This window comes from Phasianus colchicus, chromosome 3 (genome assembly GCF_987193195.1).
Source record: "Phasianus colchicus chromosome 3, bPhaCol1.hap1.1, whole genome shotgun sequence".
NCBI classification, from domain to species: domain Eukaryota; kingdom Metazoa; phylum Chordata; class Aves; order Galliformes; family Phasianidae; genus Phasianus; species Phasianus colchicus.
In genome coordinates, this window is record NC_143438.1 from 26397892 (window position 1) to 26420835 (window position 22944).

Consider the following 22944-nt stretch of genomic DNA (forward strand, 5'->3'; position numbering starts at 1 on the left):
AAGAATGCATCATTAATACAGAGAGAAAACAAATACAGAAAAAGAGGTCATTGATAGAAGGATTAACTGTGAGCATCATTAGTCCTGATTTCACAGTTGTTCTGCTTGAGATATTTTTGGTCAGGAAAAGTATTTAATTCAAACTATTGTCTCTATCTTTTTCATTTATATCTCTAGTCTCCCTGTACCCTTAATCTTACTGCAGATCCCTTAGCAAATTACTCTTCCAGATTCATTATTTCACTAAAGGTCTACCAAAAAGGAAGCTGGCAAAATTAATTCTTATGTTTTGCATTCTGATAGCATCTTCTCAAGTGATTATTTCAGAATGTATATTTGAATGCACTGTATTTGACTATTCAAATGTTGGAAAGATATTTTATCACGAGTATGCTTGATTGTAGCAAGGACAATTTCTCTAAAAGTATATTTTCCAACCCCTGATATTTATTTTCTAAAAGGCTTTGTGATTTTCTGGATACAAGATGCTAGATGGTTTCTTTTGGACTGCTAATCACAGAACTACTTTGCAGAATACTTAACAGTAGTCTACAAGTAAGACATGACAAGTAAGAAATGAGCATCATTTCAATGAAGACACCAGATATTCTCCTGAACTTGCTGAAGGAGTCTTCAGCTGTTCTGGATTCAGTTCAACTAGGAACCTGCAGAACAAGGCACATGACCTTATAGAGCAACTGTAGCTCATCTCTTTTATAAAGAGGAGCTTGAGCTAAGAGATATGAATTCCTTGACTTTCTAAACTTCTTTTCTTTATTGAAAAGAAATTATAAGACAAGTGAAGTCCTAAGGTAGATTTGTTTTATTCTTGGATAAGCAGAAAACACAGCCTGATTGCAAGTGTTAAGACTGAGAATTATGAGCTGAGATTTGGAAATAGCACTATATTGCATTAGTGTATCTTCTGAGTGATGAAAGCTCAGAATTAGAAACTACTGTTGAATTAAAGGGAAATGTCTACTTAGGAAAAAAAAAAAAAAAAGGAAAGAGGGAAAAAAAAAAAAAAAAAGAGGCAGAAAAAAAGTTCCTTTAAGTGATAATTCAGTCTCCTTGGGCTTTTTTTTCTGTTTATTTTATCTAACAGGCTGAGAAATATACTATTGCCTCCAGATTAGAAGGTGAAGGTAGCCTTCAGTGAAACAGAAAAAAAAGTATTAATAAACTCTGCTGATAATATCCTTGGTAATAGAACAATGGATTGCCAATGAATTGCAGTGAAACACCTTACTTGCTTTGTTTTCACAGGAGTTCTATGAAACAGCAGAACTTAATGTTCTTCTAGTAGAAAATTAGGTTATCCATCCTGAAAGTGCTTCTTATGTAATATGAAGAGTAAAATAGACAAACAAATAATGTGGCAAAAATGTTTTGCTCTTGCATTATTGTTGTTTTAATAAAGGAGTTATACAAAATGTTCAGCTCAGATACAAAACACTGAAATGCTTTCTCCATGAATTAATGAACTCTAGAACCTCTCCACAAGGTCTTGGAGCTATTCCCTTCAGTATGCAAAAGGATGGAAAGCGTCGTAAGGGAGTTGTCTGACAAGTATATGTTTCTCCCTCAAATTACCTATAACATCGTTCCTTCATTGTTCAGTGTAATTTCAAACCATAAGAAGCATTCTACTATTACTGGCCTTAAATGGCATGTGTTGGCCAAAGCCCCTAATGTAAACAGTACAATTTATTTCATAAAGGATCCACTCACTCTCCTCCTCTTCATCCAGTTGCACAGATGTTCTGCCTGGGGTAGATGCAGCATTCTTTCCGATTTCAGTAAAAAAGGCACAAAAACAAATCCTGTTAAAAAAAAAAAAAAAAAAAAAAGTAACATAATAAAAATAGAAAGAAAAGTGCAGGTACAAAGTAAATCTTACATCCTTTCAGATGCTGAGAAACCTGCTCTTGTATACCACTGAATGTGTAGCCCCAGACATACAGCCACATCATGCTGTGCAGATACCATCCAGTACACAGCTCCTTTTACCTAACCATAAATTTTAAAAAAATGTGCCTCTTTTTGACAAGTCTCTTTCTTTATGCCCACAGGAGCATATCTACCTAAATGTATACGACCTTTCTCCAGAAGCAGCACATATGCAGAGCCTTCCAGCACTTTGCCCTCTATTGTTATATGGCTGGAGTTATGCTGCAATCATTCATGTGAACATAGCGGTATCTTAAGCACACAACCTAGTACAGATGTCAGGGCTTGCCGACTCCTCAAGCACAATATCTTCCACAAGTCTCCAGTGCAGAAGTATTTCTGTTCTGCTTCTCTTGGAGAAGCCAAGACAGAGAAAAGCATACAAGTAAGAGGAGTACATACTGGAGAAGAGATGGTGATGGGATGACAGCCTTTGATAATTAGTGTATCTTTCCACTCTGGAAAATCTAATGGGACCTAGAGTTCTCAACTTTTATCATTACTCTGCTGTCAAAAAACATCTGTGAAACAAGGGCTGATTTAAATAGAAGATAACACCAGCTGTTGGTATTAGTCTTTTCATCACCTTTAGTGACAAGCAGGTGTGCAGGAGATCTACTTATGATGGACTCTGTGACTAGTCCCTCTGTGATGAGACCTTTCCATTTTTAAGCATAAAACGGAATTTATAAACATCATACAGTGAAATGTTGTGAGAAGAGTAAAACACAAAAAGTTATCAAGTACAAATGTTAATATTCCCTAAAAAAAAGTCTTTTTTTTTCCTCTTAAATGCCTGATTCATTACACTAGATATATCTGTCCTGTGGATGAAACAGGACTAATAACAGAGTCAGTAGAAGTGCCAGATTTTGAAGGAATGGTGTGATCGAGGAAGGGGCCTTATGAGACTCAAATCGATTTCCTGATTGAGGAAATTAAATGCTAATTAGTATACTTCATATGCAGCCTTGCCTATTCTGTGGTCACGTAAGGCTGCCTGTCAAACTACTCGATGAAATTACCTGAAGGAGATTATATCTCTATTTTTGAATTCCTTAACTTGAATTCATTTTTTTTCATTTTCAACTGTACAATGTATTTGCACTTCAAATGAAATCAATAATGCAGCTTCTCTGAACCTGTGAGTATCCTTCTTCTTGGGGTACTGTGAAGATACAATAGCAATGTCTCTTGCTTACAGATGTTCATAATATTATGACAAGCTCATGACAAAAGCTTGTGTGGAAAATTTTGTTTTCTTCTAAATGGTGTACAGCAAAAAAGTTCTCATAAAAAATAAGGAGAAAAAAAAAAACAAAACAGGACACTGAAAAGGCACTTGCTTAAATTACCTCAAGCAGTGTATACACTGAAAGATGTAGAATGACTACAGCATCAAATGAATAAGGCTCACAGTGGACTGGGTCAACTTCAAAGTTCAAAATTTTCATTATTTTCTTTTCCTAAAGTCATAGTCTATGTAACGTTAGTGATCACAGGCCATACATATTCTTAATTCCCTGCAATTCTGAGTGAATATTTCCTGTCTAAATCTATTCCAATGTGAACTGGGCTTTTACAGTTTTGAAGAGGTAATCTGCTGCCATTAGGAGACAAAAATGCATAAAAAAAATTATCCTCTCACGTTACTACTAATACAATATGAACACTTCTCTTGCCCTCTGTTTTGCACCAGGAGTTTCTGTTTTGCTATGATCTCAGTAAGAGGAACTCAGACTCTGAAAGTAATCTTCCTTTGGTCTGACGCTACTTTAAAAAAAAAAAAATAGTATTGATGACCTGAGTCCCCTCAAATGCTAGGAAGCACAATTTATTCAGCATCAGCATCAAACAGGCCAATCAGGACACTGCATGAAGATCTCATCCATAGAGAGATTACTCAGTATTTTAATATTTTGAACCACTGTGAGATTATGCAAAAAAACACTTCTGTTCAGCAATTCTGCTGTCAAAAGAAAAGAACTGACATGAGAACTTCTTGCTATGCTTTCTGATAAAGGCAAAGACCTACAGGTGGTATAATCACCAGTATCAAGCCAAAGCTTGCTCAATCCTTACAGAATTGAATTGGTTATATTAAATAGATGAGCTTCTTATTTACTTTGATATATATAAAGCAGTTATTCCATATAATCATTCCCAATTCACAACAGCTGAAGATCCATTTAACAGGAAGTCTGTACTTTAGCCTGCACGGGTTTTACATTTCTTTCACTCTTTGATGGGTAACCTTGCTCTAATCAGGTATCTGAAATGGTGGAGTTTACTACTCCTTGCAGAAAACTGGCTGTGATAACAACAGAATGCAAAAAAGAAAATTTCTATTTCCTATACACAGAATCTTCTTTCTTTCCTTTGTGCAATCCTTAAGGATCTTTTCTTATAAAAAATAGATTATTGACTGAGGAAGAAAATAATTTAGTTATTCTATTATTCCAGCTTTCTCTTCTCAAAAGCAAAATAGCAATAGTAAGAATATTGAAAATCTTGCTGAAGAAAACAAGGTGGCTTCTGTCTGTGCAGCCTGTGAGGGCAGTACCCACAGGCATAGGATTCTTTACTGTGAACAGCACATTGGCACGTAATTTCTCAGTTTATGACTACACATCCTTCCATTCAAAGTAAAAATAGCATCTAATAATATTTATCTAGCATTTATGTAACACTTATCTAGTTTCTGCTGTCTTTGAAAAAAAAATCTTACATAGGGCTGTGAGGTATTATGTGATAACATTCTACAAAACACAGAAAAAGATTTATAGATGCCTTTGGTTTGCAAGATCATATTCAAAAAATTATAGAATACTGTAGGTTGGAAGGGACCTTAGAAGATCATCCAGTTCAGTCACTTCCCCCAAATAGAACTCGCTTGTTTATTGTATCAGGACTTGTTGCATCACATTTCAGAAAGCTCTCAGACTGTGAAGGTCCTGCAGCAATGGTAAAGGACAAAGCATCCAGGTGCTGGCAAGGAAATGCTTTGTGCGAAACAATCACTTCATCTCTGTCTTCACCCTCAAGGGACTCCTGCAAAACACTGTATACAGGTGTACCTGAGAATGTGTAGTACTAGGACATCAAAACCCTTGATTCAATACAGATACTTGCTCTGTGCTTTATGGAATACTCTTTCCCTACTTCTTCTCCCTGTGCACTAATATGCTACCTACTCAGAAGAATCCAGATCCTTTTCCTTCCAAAGTTACTCAGAAAAGTAGCTAGCCTCACTGCAAGTGTTCTGAATTCACAATTATGCCTGAAATCTATGCTCCTGCTCAATGTTTCTTTGTTATTTGTTTCTTTAACACTCACAGGGAATGGCAGCCGGAATGTCAGACTTCGAGTATTGAGCACTGACCTGATATTTCCCAGATTGCTTATGCTGGGCAATAGCCCAGTGCAGTGTGTGATTTTAGGCAGTCCTCCAAGGCCATGCCAGCTTAGTCTAACCTTGAACTCCTAACATTCTTCCCGCTATAATGCATCCATCCTCCAGCTCCTTTATCAGCACAGAGACAAGTGGGAACTGGATGCCGCTCTCTAAAAACTGGACATATTTTTGGAGTCTTATGTATACTTACATATACAGAGAAATTAAATGTATGATACAAAGGATGTTGAAGCTGCATGTGCTTTCGAAGGATATCAGAAGATGCTCTTAATGTCTACCTTCTCTTGAAGTAAATCTGAACGCGATAAGCAGCCACAGCCATATTCTAGGTTATACATTAGTGCCACGTGAATTGGTGAGGAACTAGATTGTGTTCAGCAACAATACAAGTGCCTTCCAGATTCAAAGGAAACTGGCCAGGCAAATACAAACTCCTTAGCACAGACTGAAAATAAATGAACAGTCACAAGAGAAGACAATATCAATATAAGAGGTATTTCTACACTAAAATTACCTCATAATCTAATTTATTTGTGGCCACTTAAATTATTAAAACATTTGAAGTGCAGATGAAGCAAAGGTATATCATTGAATTCCACCATGCAGAAAAAAATTGCACCCACTGACATTCATTGATGCTTGCTGAATGTTTATGGAGACCAAAGAGTGGATGTGAGGTGGTGGGTGGTGCATTTCAGCAGTGGACACTGGTTAGCTATACGGGTGCAGATTTTTATTAGCACTGCATGGAGGCTTTTCTTCATGGCTGACAATAATAGACAGCTAATGCTGATGACTAAGTTGAAAGGTAATGTAATGTTTTATAGCTGAGATTTTGCTCTATCACATAGTATTATTGTTCTTTGCATTTGTTGTAGTTTCCATGGAAATAAATAGGAGGCATTATTTTTGAAGCTAACTGCATATGTAAGGAAGAAAAAAAACCAGCAACCTGCTATAAGAACATAATTAACAAAAGGAAAACTTGAAAAAAATAAAAGATTATAGACAAATGGATGATGAGTTGAGGAAGCTCATGTCTGCTGGATATGCTGCTGCTCAAAAGCACAAACTAGTACTCAAAAGTTGAAAAATGCAACATAAACAAAGCATGAGAGCTGGTGAAATGGCAATATATTATGATACTCCAAAGACAATATGTAAATAATGGAGCTACATAATGAAATGAAGAACATATCTAAACCTATTTCTAAACAGAGAAATGCAAAATTTGAAATGTGTAATGTTATGTGTCTAAAGAGGTTATGTCAAAGGAAAATTACAAAAAAAGAATGTTCATTATGCATCTGTAAATAAAAACTTAGCATGAGACAAAGGAATTAAATTTGCAGTTATTTGAAGTTATTTAAATGAGTAACAAAATATGAAAAGAATACATTTACTGAAGTGCAAAAGAAGACAGCTTTCTCAGGTGTAAAAAAGAGAGATTTGAAAAATCATTGTAAGATGGTAGTAGGAAAATATGAAATGTATCATAAGATGTTAGAAGTTAAATGAAAAACATGAGGAAATGAACATGCATGGAGAAATCTGAAACTTTTGTTCAAAATGCTGCGCATAATCTGTAATGGGCAACAAAAAGGAAATTGAGTAATAAGTAATGATACATGAAATTCCTAATTAGATCCAAAAGTACATAATGAGAGATTGAAACAAAACCAAGCAGTGAAATAAAAATGAACTTGCACAGCAAAAGCCAAAACTGGAAACTGGAAATGAGATGTAAAAAAGGTCTCATATTGAGATGCAAAATCAAAAAAGTGGGTAATGAGATGTGAAAAGGAAAACTCATAATAGGATCTGGCATCAGAAATGCAAAGTAAGTTGAACATTTGTAATAAGCAATGAAATACAAAATCTGAATTAGTAATGGCAGGCAAAATAAGAACTGCACCTTAAGATCAAAAAGGCAAAATGAAATAAGATTCAAAGTTAAGTACTGAATCATATTAGGGAAAATATACAAGGAATTATGAAAAATTAAACACAGGATGAAATGCAAAAGTGAAATCCATAACAAGTCATGAAAAGTCTGTTAAAAGTGAAGAACCCCCCCCCCCCCCCCCCCGGTTTATGGCATACTATGAATTGAAATCCACTGTGATGGTCTAGAAAATGAGTAATTAGATGTGAAATCAGAAATATAATGATTTGTGGTAATGATCATTCATTATGACAAGCAAAAACAAGAATTGAAATGCTAATGCAGCATGACATGTGAAGTGCCAAAGGAGATACAACAGCTGAAATGCATAATGGGATATGGAAACAGAAACATATAATGAAGTGTGAAAAAGAAAATATACTAACAGAAAAATGTTGATAATGAATAAAGCATAGCAAAATTTGTTGACTTTTAAGAACTGAAGCACATAAAGCAGAGTGAAATGGAACAGTATTAGTGCGGAACTGTCAAAACTGAAATATGGGAGAGGTTCCAAGCAGGAATTTTACACCAATATCTGAATGATAGAGTTAATTACCAAGTCACTGGCTGCTGTGGGCTGTGTAATAGGAACCTCTATTAACACATGAGCATTTGACAGTCAGTGATACCATATCATAATGTGCCAGCTACATACTCTTATCATATCACAGCAATCAAGTCCACTGGCAGGTAGGAGAAGCAGCCTCAGGAATTCTGCCTCAGGCATGTCAGGGCCACTGAGCAGCTCATTAACCACAGAGCAGCATTACGGCATTTGAGCCCAGGCCCCTCAGCAGAAATGTGTATGAGTTTGTTACGTACAGATCTACAAAGAATTGGACAGCAGCTACACAGTGATTTTGTGCAAGTTAACAACACATATACCTAATGGCTTAAAATTATTAAAGAGGGAGACTACATTTTTACTGCTTATAACCTCATTCATGCCAGACAGTATATATATGGTTAAATTCCCCAAGCAGCAACAGCATATTTGGCCTTGAAGTGGAGCTGCAAGCCTTGTGAGAAATGAGTGGTCTGCTTGGCCCTGACAGTGTCATGGTGTCTCCAGCCTGTAGGCTGCTGCCTTGGCCTTCACATGTGCGTACTTAATGTTCTCCAGTACGTACCCAAAAGGCAATGTGACATCTGCATCATTTCATGCCACCAGGATATTTCTGTCCCACTCATTTTTTCAAAGATTCCATGGTGGCAGGATGCAGGAAGTGCTCATACAGGAGGCTCATCACCCCTGCAGAGGCTGCCTACAAAGAGGAGAACCTCTGAATCCTGGAGAGGAACAGGACTTGGATTGTGCAAGACTCATGCTAGGGAGATGACACATTGTCATACACAGCAATATATCTTGCTATATATAATAAATGCTATAGTTAGAGTTACTGAAAGGAATGGAAATAAATAGCATACCATTATTTCTCGCAGACTCTTTGGATCAGGAGACCAAAGTGTAACTGAAGCAATTGATTATATCCTCAACATACATGTGTCAAGGAAATGAGCTTTGCAGTCCTGCCTCGGACCATCTTCCAAAGCGAACTCTGCCTCAGCTCCAGTCAAAAACAGGATATGAAGCCTTAGCTTCTAGAAATGGTGTTGACAAAAGGTATCTACTAGAGGCAAGTGTGTGTGAGCAACCTGATCTTATTTGGTACTTCCCTCTAAATATGATTTGTGCTGTAAAGTCAACATTCAGTCTTGGTTCAGAGGATACCGTGAAAGAATGCAAAGAGGTCTTCTTAGTGGTGATTTGGAATGATTACAGTCAAATGTTTCTGCACAAGTGGTTAAGGAGATTCTCTGGAGGGGAACAGTCAGAGAGAGTTTTCTAATAAGAAGAAGCATGTATCTTCTGTCTTAATCCAGATGCTTCTTTTCTCAGTGTCTGCACAAGCACAACCTGATCCCTGAATTCTTGAAAAGATCAACACTGGATTTTAAACATCCAGGTCCTTTCTTCTTAGATCCATTACCCAGAAAAGAGAAAATCCTCACAGAGAGCAGTCTGTAAGCTAAGCTTCAGAGAAAACTCTGACTGAAAGAAAATTAGGATTTCACCAATAATTCTGCTTCCAGTATAATAGCTTGTAAAATTTGTTCTGACAGGAGACAAAACCCTCAATGGCATTAAGCTCATTAGACTTATTCAAAAGCAAAAGTAATACTGTGATTAGTGTATACTGCATGCATTAAGACCGTAATGAATAAGAATACAATCTGTTGCCAGAAGCAGCTGGTAACTTGTCTCATGCTGTAGAGTCAATCCAAATTACTCATTGAAAGGCAGAGTACTTTTAAAAATGCTGGCGCTGTTTGGGATTAGAAATAAAACAAAAATACAGATTCTGATAGAAAAGATAATAAAGTTCATAGTTGAACAGTATATAGATACTGAATGCACATGATTCCCTTATCATTCAGCTGTTTGCTTCCCTTCTATATTCCAGGCACCCTGTGTTTATACTGTTAAGTAAAACACTATTAAAAACAAGCTCAGCCAGAAAAGGCTCACAGATTATTTTAAATAAATAAGCATTCAGCAGAATCCAATTTTAATGGGGCAAGAAGCAAATTTTTTTCAGAGCAGAAGAGCAACATGAGGATCGTACGTCTTTGAGACAAACTATGACATACAGTTTTTTAGTGTTTCACTTCATTAAAAAAAAAAACATTGAATTAGATTTCCTTTCCAAGAAAATTAAAATATTGTAAAATATTTTACTCATTAACTAAGTTAAAGCAAATACAAAGTAACTAAGGAAATACAAATCTAAGTCACCTTTATGTGTTCTAGGGGTAAACATTATTGAAACAGGCTCAAATCTTGCAAAGACGTGCATATCTCAACTAAACCTTAAAAAAATAAAGATACAGTTATCACGCATCATTTGTAACTCATCTGTATACTTTACATAATCACAGAATCATGGAATTGTTTGGGTTGGAAGGACCTCAGAGCCCACCCAGCCCCAACCCCGTGCCATGAGCAGGGCTGCCACCCACCAATTCAGCTGCCCAGGGCACCATCCAACCTGGCCTTGAGCCTCCTCCAGGGATGGGGCACCACAGCTTCTACAGGCAGTTGTGCCATGGCCTCACCATCCCCATCATGAAGAATTTCTTCCACCTATCTAATCTAAATCTACCCTTTTAACTTAAAACCATCTTGTCCTATCACTACATTCTCCAAAAAAGAGTCCATCCCATTTTTCCTATAGCCATCCTTCAAACACAGAAGGCCTCTAGATGATCTCTCAAGAGCCTTCTATTCCACAGGCTATATAATCCCAACTTTCTCTGGCTTTCTTTTTAGGAGAGGTGCTTCACCTCTTCTGTGTTTCTCCTGTGTAGGATGTTCTTCTGTGTAGGACGTTCCTTGAGTGACATATCACAACACTGCAATCAACTGAAGTCTCAAAAGAAAGTTACACTGAAATTAGATGCTTCAAAGAAATCTGGAGTGGTTTTGACTGTTCCTGGCTGAAATGTGTGGAATATGCTTTTAATTTCTTCTGCCATGTTACCATAACTGAAGGATGTGGCTAGGAGGAGTTTAATATTAAACAGTTCTGATATGTGAGATAATAGAGTTCCAACTGAGTTTAGACTGGCTGATAAAGACCGTTTTGAATCTGATTTGAAATGAGTATAAAGGATTCTCAAGGGGTCTCACTGAGCAATACAAGTAAAAATTAGTGTTCCCATTAGAAGTCATGGCTCTCACTCTGCATATAAATGCATCCACTAACAGTTTATTGGAAGTGGGGCAGGCTGACTTTCAAATTTTTCATACTTATAAATAAGTAACAAAGGGCACATTTGGCATATATTTCAGATGGACTAATTTTTTTTATAAATCTTGTTTTCTGTTAATTACAACTTTGTGACTCTTAAGCTGATTGGGCTTGAATTCTTTCATCTGTTAACTTGCTTCAGTTGACTGTTACCTTTTTTAATTTTTATTTTACATAATGCAGCCATTTCCATTACATATGTGCCGAAGCACAATTTCCCTCATGCTGAAAATAGTAAGGGGGAAATATAAATAAATCTCTTTTATAAATATTTCTTTGAAATTCTTCAGTATTTTTGCAGATGTGGCCTTCACCATGGAGCATGTGCTCCATGAGCCACAGAGCAGGGCTGTATCTATCCCACTTCAGTGCTGGGCTGCAGGATTTTTTCTGATGAAAGAGAAAGGTATTCTAAGGTTCCCAGTGCTACCTCTGACAGCAAAGAGCATGGGATGGATTGGGGAGAGGCACTCTTCCTCTGCTTGTCCTTTTCGAATGGGAATGGGAGTCCTCAAAGCAGAGACAGGCACAGAATATGAATGTATATTTAGTGACATTTCTCTGCAACCATATGGGAATACCACCAGAAAAACATATGTTTCTTTTTTTTTTTTTTTTTTTTTTCTTTTTTGTAAAAGCAAATTCATACACATCTCTCTACACAAAGAGACAGAGGACTGTGCTGTGGCTTCCCAGGCTCCAACCAGCTGATGACTCACGTTTTAGGGAGGGCTGGATTCTTTTGAAACGTTTCCCACTAAACTCTAAGGCAAGAAGTCTAATTACTCTTTATGCTTTAGCACACTTAGAAGAACAGCATGATTTGGAAATGCCTCTTTTCACAGAGTGGCTTTGTAGAGCGCATTTGAAAGAGACTGCTTCCCTAAATGTAAATGTATGAATTGCTCTAATTATATAACTGGGGAAAGGAGGCTTTTTTTAGATTGTCGATATCTGAAGAAACTATGAAAGGACAGGACTGCTTCTCCCACTGTTCCTTTTTAGTGTTTTCTATTCTAGTTCTAAACACGAATAACCAGAGAAATTTCCAGCACTTTCTTTTTGTTAAGTCATTAGATACTGTTCTTCAAAACATTTTTTTTTTTTTAACTGTCAGTTTCTCAATCTCAATTGCACAGCACTATCACACTGGAGCCCATCAGCATCATCATGTAGAGTTCAGAGAAGCAGAAGGAATGTCTCTGGGACTTCCTACTACAAGCCTTAACTTGTCTTTATCATGACAGGTAAATAACATTCCTGTAGTAAGTACAGCATCTGATTGCGTGAAGAAGCTGTAATAGAAAGTGTATTTTAAGTTTCTTTTAACGCAATTTCATAGCAGGAAACTGGAAAAACAAGCATCTGATCTGAAACTGAAAAAACAAGGATCTGAGCCTCTGCTTGGAGGTGGGGGCACCTTCAAGACTGGATCCAGATAGTCTCTGATAGGGTTTACAGGGCAGGGAAGGTTCCACTGTCAGTCAGCCGCCACCTATCTACCCAACCCTTCTGTTGACAGTATCAGGCAGGAAAAAAAAAAAAAAAAAAAGAAAGCGTGCCAGTCTTTCCTATCTGCAGGAGCAGATACAGTCTGTAGGTATTAAGAACTCAGAGTCAATGCTTATCACACAAGTACCGAGTACCTGTATCTGTTCTTCCCACACTTGGTGCTAGCAGGAAATCCTTGGCCTCCCAGATAGTTCCCAGGATGACAGTAGTGGAAAAATCAGGTCCAGAAGTGACCCAAACACCCCTGAAGAAGCTATCAGTCCTGCTCCTATTTCCTCTTCCTCCAGATGCTTCTCTTCCTAATGCCACACTCTTCATCATCATCAGTGCACTTGAACTCTCATTTAAATGAACAGCCACTGAAATTTCCACAGCTGGAAACCAAGTCTCTCCAGGGCTCCCTGCTGACTCTCTCTGCTTCTGCCACCTCATTATTTTGTGAGCAGTAGAACAGAAGGCAGAATAGTGAGAGGTTTGCTCTGCAGCTCACTGGAGCTCCGCTTTCCTGTGCTGAGTTTTGTTTTGAGGATTTCTAATCACAGTAGAGCAACTGGCTTGAATAAAGGAAAGTCACGTCTACACCACTATCTATAGACTCAGGTAAATTATTTTTTGCTCTAGAAACTATCATGTCTTCATTGCTCTCATTTTCTTCATTAAGTAGGTAAGAATTAGTTCAAATAAGCCTATCCATATTTTCATTTGCTCTGCAGATTTCCCATCTATCTCCTCAGTGGGGAAAAACACTGGCAAAACACTGTGGAAACAGAACTCTGTATGGGAACTGTTGAGTCGCAGCCTGAACTACTGATTGATCAGGTGATTGATCACCTGAGGCAAAGACTGAGTCAGCCCTGGGAGCAAAGGTGAAAGCATTTCAACTGTGTGACCCGAAGGGCTGGAGCCTGGCTGCACCTCTCCTAGACCCCATTTAAGGGCTGACTGCCAGTAGGGAAGGATCTCTTTCTAGAGATTCCTCCTCTGGGTAGTCTTTCCTGTGAACTTAGATCTTTGGATGTAGGTGAGCATTCCTTCCCTGTTTGTTTCTTTTCCTATTTTCACCACAACAATCTTTCCAGCTGTAACACCAACTGTAACAAACTCAATAGATTTATTCCCTCTTTTCATGTATAGCAGATTTCTGAAGCACTGGTGAAGGTGTAGGTCCTTTCCAACCTTGGTGTTTCGGTGATTCTTTTTTTTCAGTAAGCTATCTATCTGTTCAGTAGAGGAAAAAATGCCTGTGGCAGCACAATTTACAGTGTAGCTTAACACATGAAGAAACATAAAAAGACTTTGCACATATGTATTGTCTTTACCCAATAATTAAAATGTTCAGTATTGGTTCACTGCAATCCTTAAAGTGAGATTTTGTTTCTCTGTTGTTGTTCTGTCGGTTATAACCATATGGACGCAGTGCATGCAGATAATAGCTCTGAAGGATTTACCTCTTAGATAATGAACAGCCTTCTTTGGTGGCAGAGTACTGGAGCAGACAAAGCACTTAGAAAAAAAACATTTCACTCTGATGACCTGACCCCTGATTTCACTGGTGATTTTAATGTGAGCAAGCTGTAGTTGGATATTGGATATGCTCATAAGCAGTGTAGGGGAAGCTTTGAAATCAGGTCTGCAGATTCGCATCTGCTTTCAGATGAGCAAGTAAAATGTTTGTTGCTAGAACAATCATTTAGGCAATAACTCAAATAGCATTACCATTTTTGTGGGCTCAATCTGGTTTGCTCACTTGGACTTATTTTGATGTTCCTAATATCTATGTTAAAAATGTGCATAGGTTGCACCAACGTTCCTTAGGCTGGTAGCAATTTAGGGAAAATTAGTAAAGGCTTTATATTAAAGGCTTTCTTCTCAATAAGACTTCTCTATTAACAGAGGATTAAAATTAACATTTATAAACATAACATAGAAGCAATTCGGTTGGCAGGTAACTTCACAAACAGCTGAGCTCCAAATACATTCAGAGAATTGCTGAATATTTCAGAAATAATGATATGCTTATTTGAGGGGGGAGGAAGGGGGAAGAAACTAGAAAATAGAGCAGTGATGAATTTCCATTTTCAGAAAAATGGGGAGGAAACTCCTAGCACATTTCTACAAGTGAATAGACTAACATTAGGACAGTTCCTCTAGAAGCATCTAAAATATGATGTGGGTTTGACACACAATCAGTCCTTTGTATAATAGGATCTTTAAGTCTCAAGGTAGGGTTATAACAGCTGTAACTGCATTCTTGGAGCAGACTGGACTATCAAGCAGCGGGTACTGCACACAGGTCTGTATGGATGGAAGATACCACAGGCAGCTTGTCATGGTTTTATGTTTTTTTTGGTTTTCAGTATTCCACATCAAAACATCATGTACTGGAATTAAAGTGTTAATGCTCCAATTCTAGGTACCTATCCCTATACATTACGGAAGTCATGGGATCTGACCCTTCTGGGGGGGGCGGTCTCTGCCTGGCAGTGGGTGCTGGAGGGTGCTTTCCTAGCTGTTCCAAGCTTTTCAGGTTTGACTTGGTCTCAGGAACTCTCTCTCATATCTTATTTGATTTATTAGTCTCAATTTCAATTAGATTGTATTATATTGTGTTATCTTGCATTCCGATATCATAGTTAGTAAAGTTTACCTTTAACCATAAGTTTACCTCCATAGATTGTTGCCGCTGTTTTTATCTTCCTTCCCATTTTGTGGGGCCAGAGGGGGATGGGGGGCAGGGGCCTACTGCCCCCGTTACAGGCATAGATTGATCTAGTTAACTCTGTGACACAGCTGTTTTTTTGGTTCTCCTTGTGGTAATTTCCTATTCTTCATCTAAATGAGTTGAAGATATTACTGAGGAATGAGGTGGTATAGAATTTTATAGTAAATAGATTGCCTTTGAGGAGAAAGACATGAAATCACTTTAGTCACTAAATTAACCATAATATCATAGAAATAGAGTCTTGTTTGTGGCAATGCTGATGAAGGAAACAGAAACATCTGAAGGAATTAGCAAAAATACTCATTAAAATCTAGTGAAAGTCTTTACTGCCAAATGGAACTTGGTAACTTGAATTCTTTAAAACATTGTTCATGTCAGGATGTCCTTAATGCATCCAGTAAAAGAAATAAGTTCTGTCACTGGCTCAGACACTAAGCTTGTTTTTCTTGACTGGAAATTATGGTGTGCTGATCCACAGTTTCTTCTGCTCAGTCAAATATATTGCTCCCTGGTCTATCTTAAACAACTCCAAGTAATACAGGTACAGACCCAAGCATAGCTTGAAAAACTAAGCCTTGAAAGTTCTAAATCATGGACCAAAATTAGCTAAAGGAGCAAGGCTGCTGCAGCCCCACCTCCCCAGGTCAGCCACCAGCAAAGCTGAGCGTTTATTTGTAGAAGGTACACATTTGTAAATGCAGAAAATGTGCGTATATGTCTTCAGACCTGTCTTGTCACTATATATCTGCCTGATCCTGTCCCTGACCTACAAATTGGCTTCCTGACTTGACTTTGGACCTGCAACAGTATCGTGAGCTTGCCCAGTGATCTGGAGTCTTGGTTGGACCTGGCTTCTTAGATAATCCTTGTTGATCCCCAGAGTGTCTCTGGGACATCACCCAGACATCAATGTCTAAGGCTAGCTCCTGAAGGGACCCTAGTGCATGCGTGTATTTGTCTAACTGAAAGATGTGCATACCAGCAACTGGAGAGGGACCATCTCTCCTCAGGACATCAGGATTGAAGGATCCTGAAGATTTCAGAGCCTGAAGAAGCATATATCCTCTAATACAAAGGGCTTGGCCAGGAGTGCCTCAGGACACAAGGCTCACTGGATTCAGCAGCCTTCTGAAAGCAAGGATAGCATGCCCAGGAAGCCCAGTTCTATCCACTAGTTATCTAGGCTCAGGAAATCTATTTCATTACAGTTTTTGTGAAAGCTTGAACTGTCTTTGTAGACTTGTGTCCTTTTGTTCCCACAGATTTAGTATAAATAAATCAATAAATAGATAAGAGCAGCATACAAAAGGAAGTGGTAAGTCAGTACACTTTTCCTCTTTATTACTTCTGGAAAGAAATTATGCAAAGACCTTTGGTTTTACAGCTGCAACAGAAAATATTAATAGTGAAAAATCATCCATACAGGCAATGTTCTTGATGGATTCTATCAAAGACAGAGTAAGTTACTATGAGAAAGTATTATGTCTGCAGTTTTCATATAATACTATTTGTGAGCTTGAAATTCTTGCTTTCTTCACCTGTATACCTGAAGCCAAAATCCTGATCTAAAGCCCATTTATGTTTCAGTGAAAATGACTTTGACTTCTGTCACACAATTCTTCACGTACTGAATATTTTGACTGTCTCTCTCAGAGAATCGGAGGCACATGATTGCCTTCTGTGCTGCAGGTACTACTGCAGTTTAAAATATTCAAAAACATTTGAGATGATTAATAACCTTTTTATGGAATAGCCCCTGCTTCCTTTGATTTACTACCAGTATTTTATAATAAGAAATATTTCCACTGCATCTATGATGGACCTTAATCAGCTCTGTTTCTGCCATTCCCATGTCTTAGTTAGTACTTTCTCCTTGGCTAAGTTGTAATTCTTGAAAACAGAGTTGAAACGTGTCAGTAGCATGTCAGTATTCCTGATTCATAGCAACATAAACCTCTACAGAGAAGACCACCACACATTGCATGAACAACCACACCCTACAATCCTTAATCAAGAAAAAAATCACTACTGCAGATGATTAAGTTGCTTCATGATTAAATGTACTGTACTGACTCACATTCTTTAGTTTTAAAAGCTTAATTCCCTGTGAAAAAAAAAATCATTATTCATCATGACATTCAAGCACACCACAATTTTCTTTCATTCTGTATAAATAAGCTATAGAAAAGGAACAGATTTAGTGGGAAGGGAAAGATGTTTGAATGCTATTTCAGTCATTCCAATTTCTGCCGTTAAAACCTGGTTTCAGTTTTTATTTTACTAGAATTTGAACAGGTCACAAAGAATAAGCAACAGTTGCATTTTGTTGGGAAAGTGAATATGTGCATTTGTCAATACAAATTAGCAGTGGACCCTTACAGCAAAGAAGGCCTAACATCCTGAACTGTATCAACAAGAATGCAACAAGAAGGTTCAGGAAAGTGATTCTTCCCTTCTGCTCAGCATTTGTGAGACCACATCTGAAGTGCTTTGTTTTGTTTTAGGCTCAGCATTCCAGTACAGATATGGACATAGAGGGTAGGTATAATGGGAGGCTATGAAGACAGTAAAACAGCTGGAGGACTTGACATAAAAACAGTTAGATAACTGAGCCTGTTCAGGCTTAAGGAGAGAAAGATGAAGAGAGACCTTATTGCTGCTTATAATTACTTGATCATAGGATAAAGAAGACAGAGACAGGCTCTTTCAGAGGTGTACGCTAATAAGATGAGATGCAACAAACGCAAGCAGGAGCATGAAAAAAATCAAGTTAGACAAGAGTTATTGTTTTAGCCATGAGAGTCATCAATTGCAGAAACATTGCTTAGCAAAGTTCTGTACTATCCACCACTGGATGGTTTTAAGACTTGACTAGACAAGCTTCTGGGCAGCCTGACCAAAGTAGGCCTGCTTTGAAGTTCCCTTCCAAACTATATTGTTTCAGGATTTTAGGTTCTGCTGTGACAGATATGCTTCCCAAGTCCCTCACCCAGATCAGAAGAATTGAGAAGGGTGCTGCCTGAGAATATATTGCCAGCTCCCTTGACCCAGGGTCATCCTTGACCAGCTCCTGTCCTCTGGTAGCGTGATTGGTCCCATATGCATTAGCAACATGAGATTATAGGTTGAACTCAGTGGAACATTCCAAAAAGATTAAGAAACAGTAAAAATTGAAGAGACAGAGAAATCATCTTGCTTTTCTGGCAAATATTTGCTAAACCATGGCAGAATCCACAGTATTTGCAAAGGTATCTATTAAAACACCAGTTTCTTTCACTTTATGAACACAGTAAAGCATGCTACTTTAACATGGGTCTGTACAGGAAGTAGTCTCCTACTTGTTCCCATGGAAACTACAACAGATACAAGAAGAACAATAACACTGTTTGATAGAGCAAAAGCTCAACTACAAAGTATTATTTTTCAATGTAGTTGTCACCATTAGCTATAGCTATACATTTTCACCAGGAATGAACAAAAGCCTGCATGCCACGCTCATAAAAATCTGCATCAGTGGTGGTGACCCACTGTCACTGTCATCACTGCTGAAATGCACCACCTCACTGTGCTTACATCCAGTCTTTGATCTCCATAAACATTCAGCAAGCATCAATGAATGTCAAGTGGGTGCCATTTTTTCTGCATTAAGTCAATTCCACTCCTTTGCTTCATCCACACTTCCAAGCCAAACGCCATTTTGTCAGACTTACCCTCTGCTGCCATCTGTCACGTGGCAACAAAATGGAATGGAATACTGATGGGAAGATTCAGTCTCTGGTCCTATGCCACCAACATCCACCTGTGAGGTCGTGGGAAAAACATGAAATAGGAAGCATTATTTTTGGAGTAATCCTTATACTTAGCAGTAATATTTCAGCTCTGAGAGGAGACTGTCTTGCAGTTTGGGTCAGGGACATGGTTGAAAAGCAAGATATCAAAAGCTGATGTGCAATTCAGGAGCACCAGCCACTTCATACCAGTTTCCACAAATGCTTGTTAAGGTATGGAATCAAGGACCTGAGTCTGTTTACCTCAGCCCTTGATAAAGATGGTGTATGTTTTGTATCTCACCAACACACAGCCTAGTAAAGATAGGGATCATAGCACTTTGCCAGGCAAAGGCCTAAACAAAGTGCCTCTGCTGTGCTTACTGACAGAAAAGGACAATTTTTCTCCCTTTTATCTAATAACTAAGGCACTGACATCTAGAGTTAGGCCTGTCTCATTCAGCCCCACTGTGACTTTCTAACGACTTCTGAATGCTTTCTGAGATTATCCTGATGAGATACATTTTTCTGAATGCCTTCTTACTCCGTTCATAAGTCATTCTCTTTTCCTAAAGTCTACATGCCCTAGCTATCACTCTTTTTGCAAAATGAATATTCTTAATAGTTACCACAACTTCCTATGCAATCCTCTATTCATTTTTTATTACTTCATTTTTCATTTTCCAGCTGCTTTAGCAGTGCTTTATAATGCTATTACTTATAATCTTCTCCTTTACAGATATTTTAATTAATATTTTCGACTTAAAAGAATATAGTTGATGGGAACATAAGTGAAAGTTTTCCAGTCTCTTCCTCTGGCCAACAGCAAAACTGCAAACATAACATGATTTGTGCCTTGGATTCAAGCTAGAGCACAGATTGCTTACTGAACTTCATTTTAATAAGTAATAAGTTATATGGAACTTAAAAAAACTATAAGAATTTATAATGGGATCAACTCATAATAAAATGAATTTGAATAAAAATCCGGAAGTTGTCACAATAGCTTTTCTACTACTGTGATTGCATTACAAGATGTGTGTTAACCGGGTGCTCATGAAAGATCACAAAATAAGCTCTCAGAGTGGTCACTTCCTCCAGTACATTGCTAGGAATCAGTACACCTTTTCACTATTCCACTGCAGATTTTGACAAACTGTTCAGAGCAAGAAAGTGAAGTTAAGTAAGATTCCATTTGCAGATATATTGGATCTATTGCCCTTTTACTAAATTGTGTTCACTAAGAAGCAGATACGTAACTGTAGCAGTGTCCTCTCACTCTTGATCTTAACTGCTTTTAATATTGCGGCTGGCAGGTGAAAAATCAGAATCTCATTTTTCCTTTGAAAAATTGTATTTTTCAGTCAGAAGTTATTTTCATCGTTCTGGAGTGACAGAGATTATGTCAGCCGGAAAATTTAAGAAGAGAGAATGAAACACTTTCCTCTGCTGAAAAGCTCTCTCTGAATGTAAGAGTCTAAAATGCACCTAAATTTTAGAGATGCTTTTGCCTCAGTAATTGCAAAGATTTTAATTTTAATCAGAAATGGTCTGACTAAATAAACGTGGTCTGGAGGTATGTTAATTATGCAAACTAAAGTCACAGCTATTCAGAAAAAGACTAGTCTTTTTAAAGATCGATTTGTATTAATTCTATACTAGTACTGAACTGATATTAAAATTATAAAATCAAAACATGGAATTCAAACTTTTGGTTGGCTCCACTTCTTTTTGTTGCCATGCTTTAAAACATTTGCTGAGCCAAAAATAGGACTTAAGTGTTTCAGTATCCAAGATGTTAAGCTGCTGACTTGGGAGAAGGAATGGAAAAACAGAAGTATGGTTTTAAATTATCAGATAGCACTGCATCAGAAGAGCAAAACAGAGCACTCCAATGAGGTAGGGTATAAATTCAGCTGCAGTGTCAATTATGAAGTCCTCAGAATGACTGGTGGTGACATTGGTGGAATCTGAAAACAAGCAAGAGGTTGGATTTCAATTTAATTCAGAACTTAATTTCCCTCTCTGCACATTCATTCTCTGCTCTGGTATGTATCTTGAGAATGCCTCACTTTTCTTCTCCAAAATTAGCACCTGACTTCCTCATGAATCAGCATTAGCTATCAATGCTGCATGCAAACTCTGCTGATCCTGTGGAAGTATGTTGTCAGCCACAAAAGGAAAAAACATCCCAAACAACCAGCAGAGAGAAGAAAAGTCCATCTTACTGCACCTGCTATTTTGCTTCAGCTTCAAGAAGTGGGAGAAGCTGCTATCTTCCAGTCATATATGTACTCTAATGTAAGGTATCTAGTAGAAAAAAATTACAAAGGGACATATTGGAGAGATTTAATTGGTTCTGGAGTCAGAGAAACCTGGCCACCAACAATTATCTCCTCACCTGATCAGTATAACTTTTCAGTGCATCATTTGGTAAATGCGCTACAGCTTCTATTTGAAGACTTCCATCATTCTCCAGGGAGAAAGTAGAGTTATGTGTTTCAAGTAGCTACAAAGCAAATTCCCTCTCTGAATAGAAGCCAAGTGGCAATATGGCTTGCAAACAAAGATGCCTAAAGCTTAGGAAAGACAGCAAGAAAGCAGTGTAAAAAGGAGGAGGTGACTGTGGCAGAGGTGAAAGGACAAAGAGTCACAACTGGTGGATGTGCAACAGTTTTCCAAACAAAGTGGTGGTGGTAAGTAGAACATTGTGGTTGTGGATATATTACTGAAGCATGCCTGGGCTGCTGGTCTAAAACAGAAAATGGGTTCTGAAATAGTTGGGGGGGTTATGACTCATTTTTATCAGCTGCACATAACCTCAGAAATGACTGCTCAAGGAAAAGATTTTTTAAAGCAGCCTTTAAAAAAGCTTTTACAGCTGTATAATAATGCTACTACTACTAAAGAACATTTTAGCAAGACACTCAAAACCAAGATGTGGAGATATTTTATAGCACACAATGCTTTTTGCTACATTGATAGATTCTCACCATTTGTAAAGAGTTATAACTCTTCCACAGAACTACCACAGCCACAGAGCCTGCAGAAGTAAAACCTTTAAAATCTATGGGGGAATAAATAAAAATTTACAGTTGAAGTTTTAAATTTAATTTAAACGAAAGAATCTGCATCTTTCCTCAAAGAGAGACCACAGTCTGCACAAAAAGAAAGATTTCAGAAAGGCTTTAAGCTTTCATAGATTAAATTTTCAGTGTAGCTAAAACTGTGAGAAAGGAGATACCTGTATGCTACTCAATAGACCACAGTACCTCAAAAAATGAATCTAGATAAGGACAGACTACAAAAGGGACAGGAAGGAAAAAGCAGGTGCTAGTGTTATTGTGCAACTCACTCCAAATATTTTACAGCTGCATAGAAACCTTCCTTTACCAGGATATCCAGTGATTGGGTTGGAGTGATGGAAAATGAAAGAATATCCAGTGGTTTCTATCCCTCAATACTCGCAACACCAGTGCCAGAATTTTCTCACAAAACACAGTTGTAAACTCCACAACTGACAAGGTCCTTGGAGCTCATATAAGCAGGAGGTGAGCCTAAAAGAAAGACAGTGCCTACAGTGGGAATAACATCAGTGAAAACATTATCTTCGGAATAGCACTGCTGGGGAGTACATATGCATGGCAGTATATTTTGCAAAAGGATGATCTATTTTGGTGACATGTGCACCATCCTGTGAACCCTCACAATAGATCATCAGCCTTCACCTCTCCAGACACAGGCCTGCTCTGCAATCCTGTCATAAGGGAAACAAGCTTAAAACAGATGAAAATTGTCACACTTTTTATGAAGCTAGG

At 37.9% G+C, this 22944-nt stretch overlaps 1 long non-coding RNA gene across 2 annotated transcripts; it reads right to left on the reverse strand.

The window, feature by feature from the left end:
* Window positions 1–1473: 1473 nt before the first annotated feature.
* Window positions 1474–22673, reverse strand: LOC149918468 (uncharacterized). 2 transcript variants are annotated; one of them, XR_016465493.1, is made up of 4 exons: window positions 22520–22673; window positions 21360–21436; window positions 19070–19158; window positions 1474–1823 (listed from the first exon to the last, which is right to left on the reverse strand). It is a non-coding gene; the product is annotated as an uncharacterized LOC149918468 (long non-coding RNA). The 2 variants fall into 2 exon arrangements; XR_016465492.1 differs by lacking the exon at window positions 1474–1823 and having other exon boundaries at window positions 18747–19158.
* Between the last annotated feature and the right edge of the window lie 271 nt (window positions 22674–22944).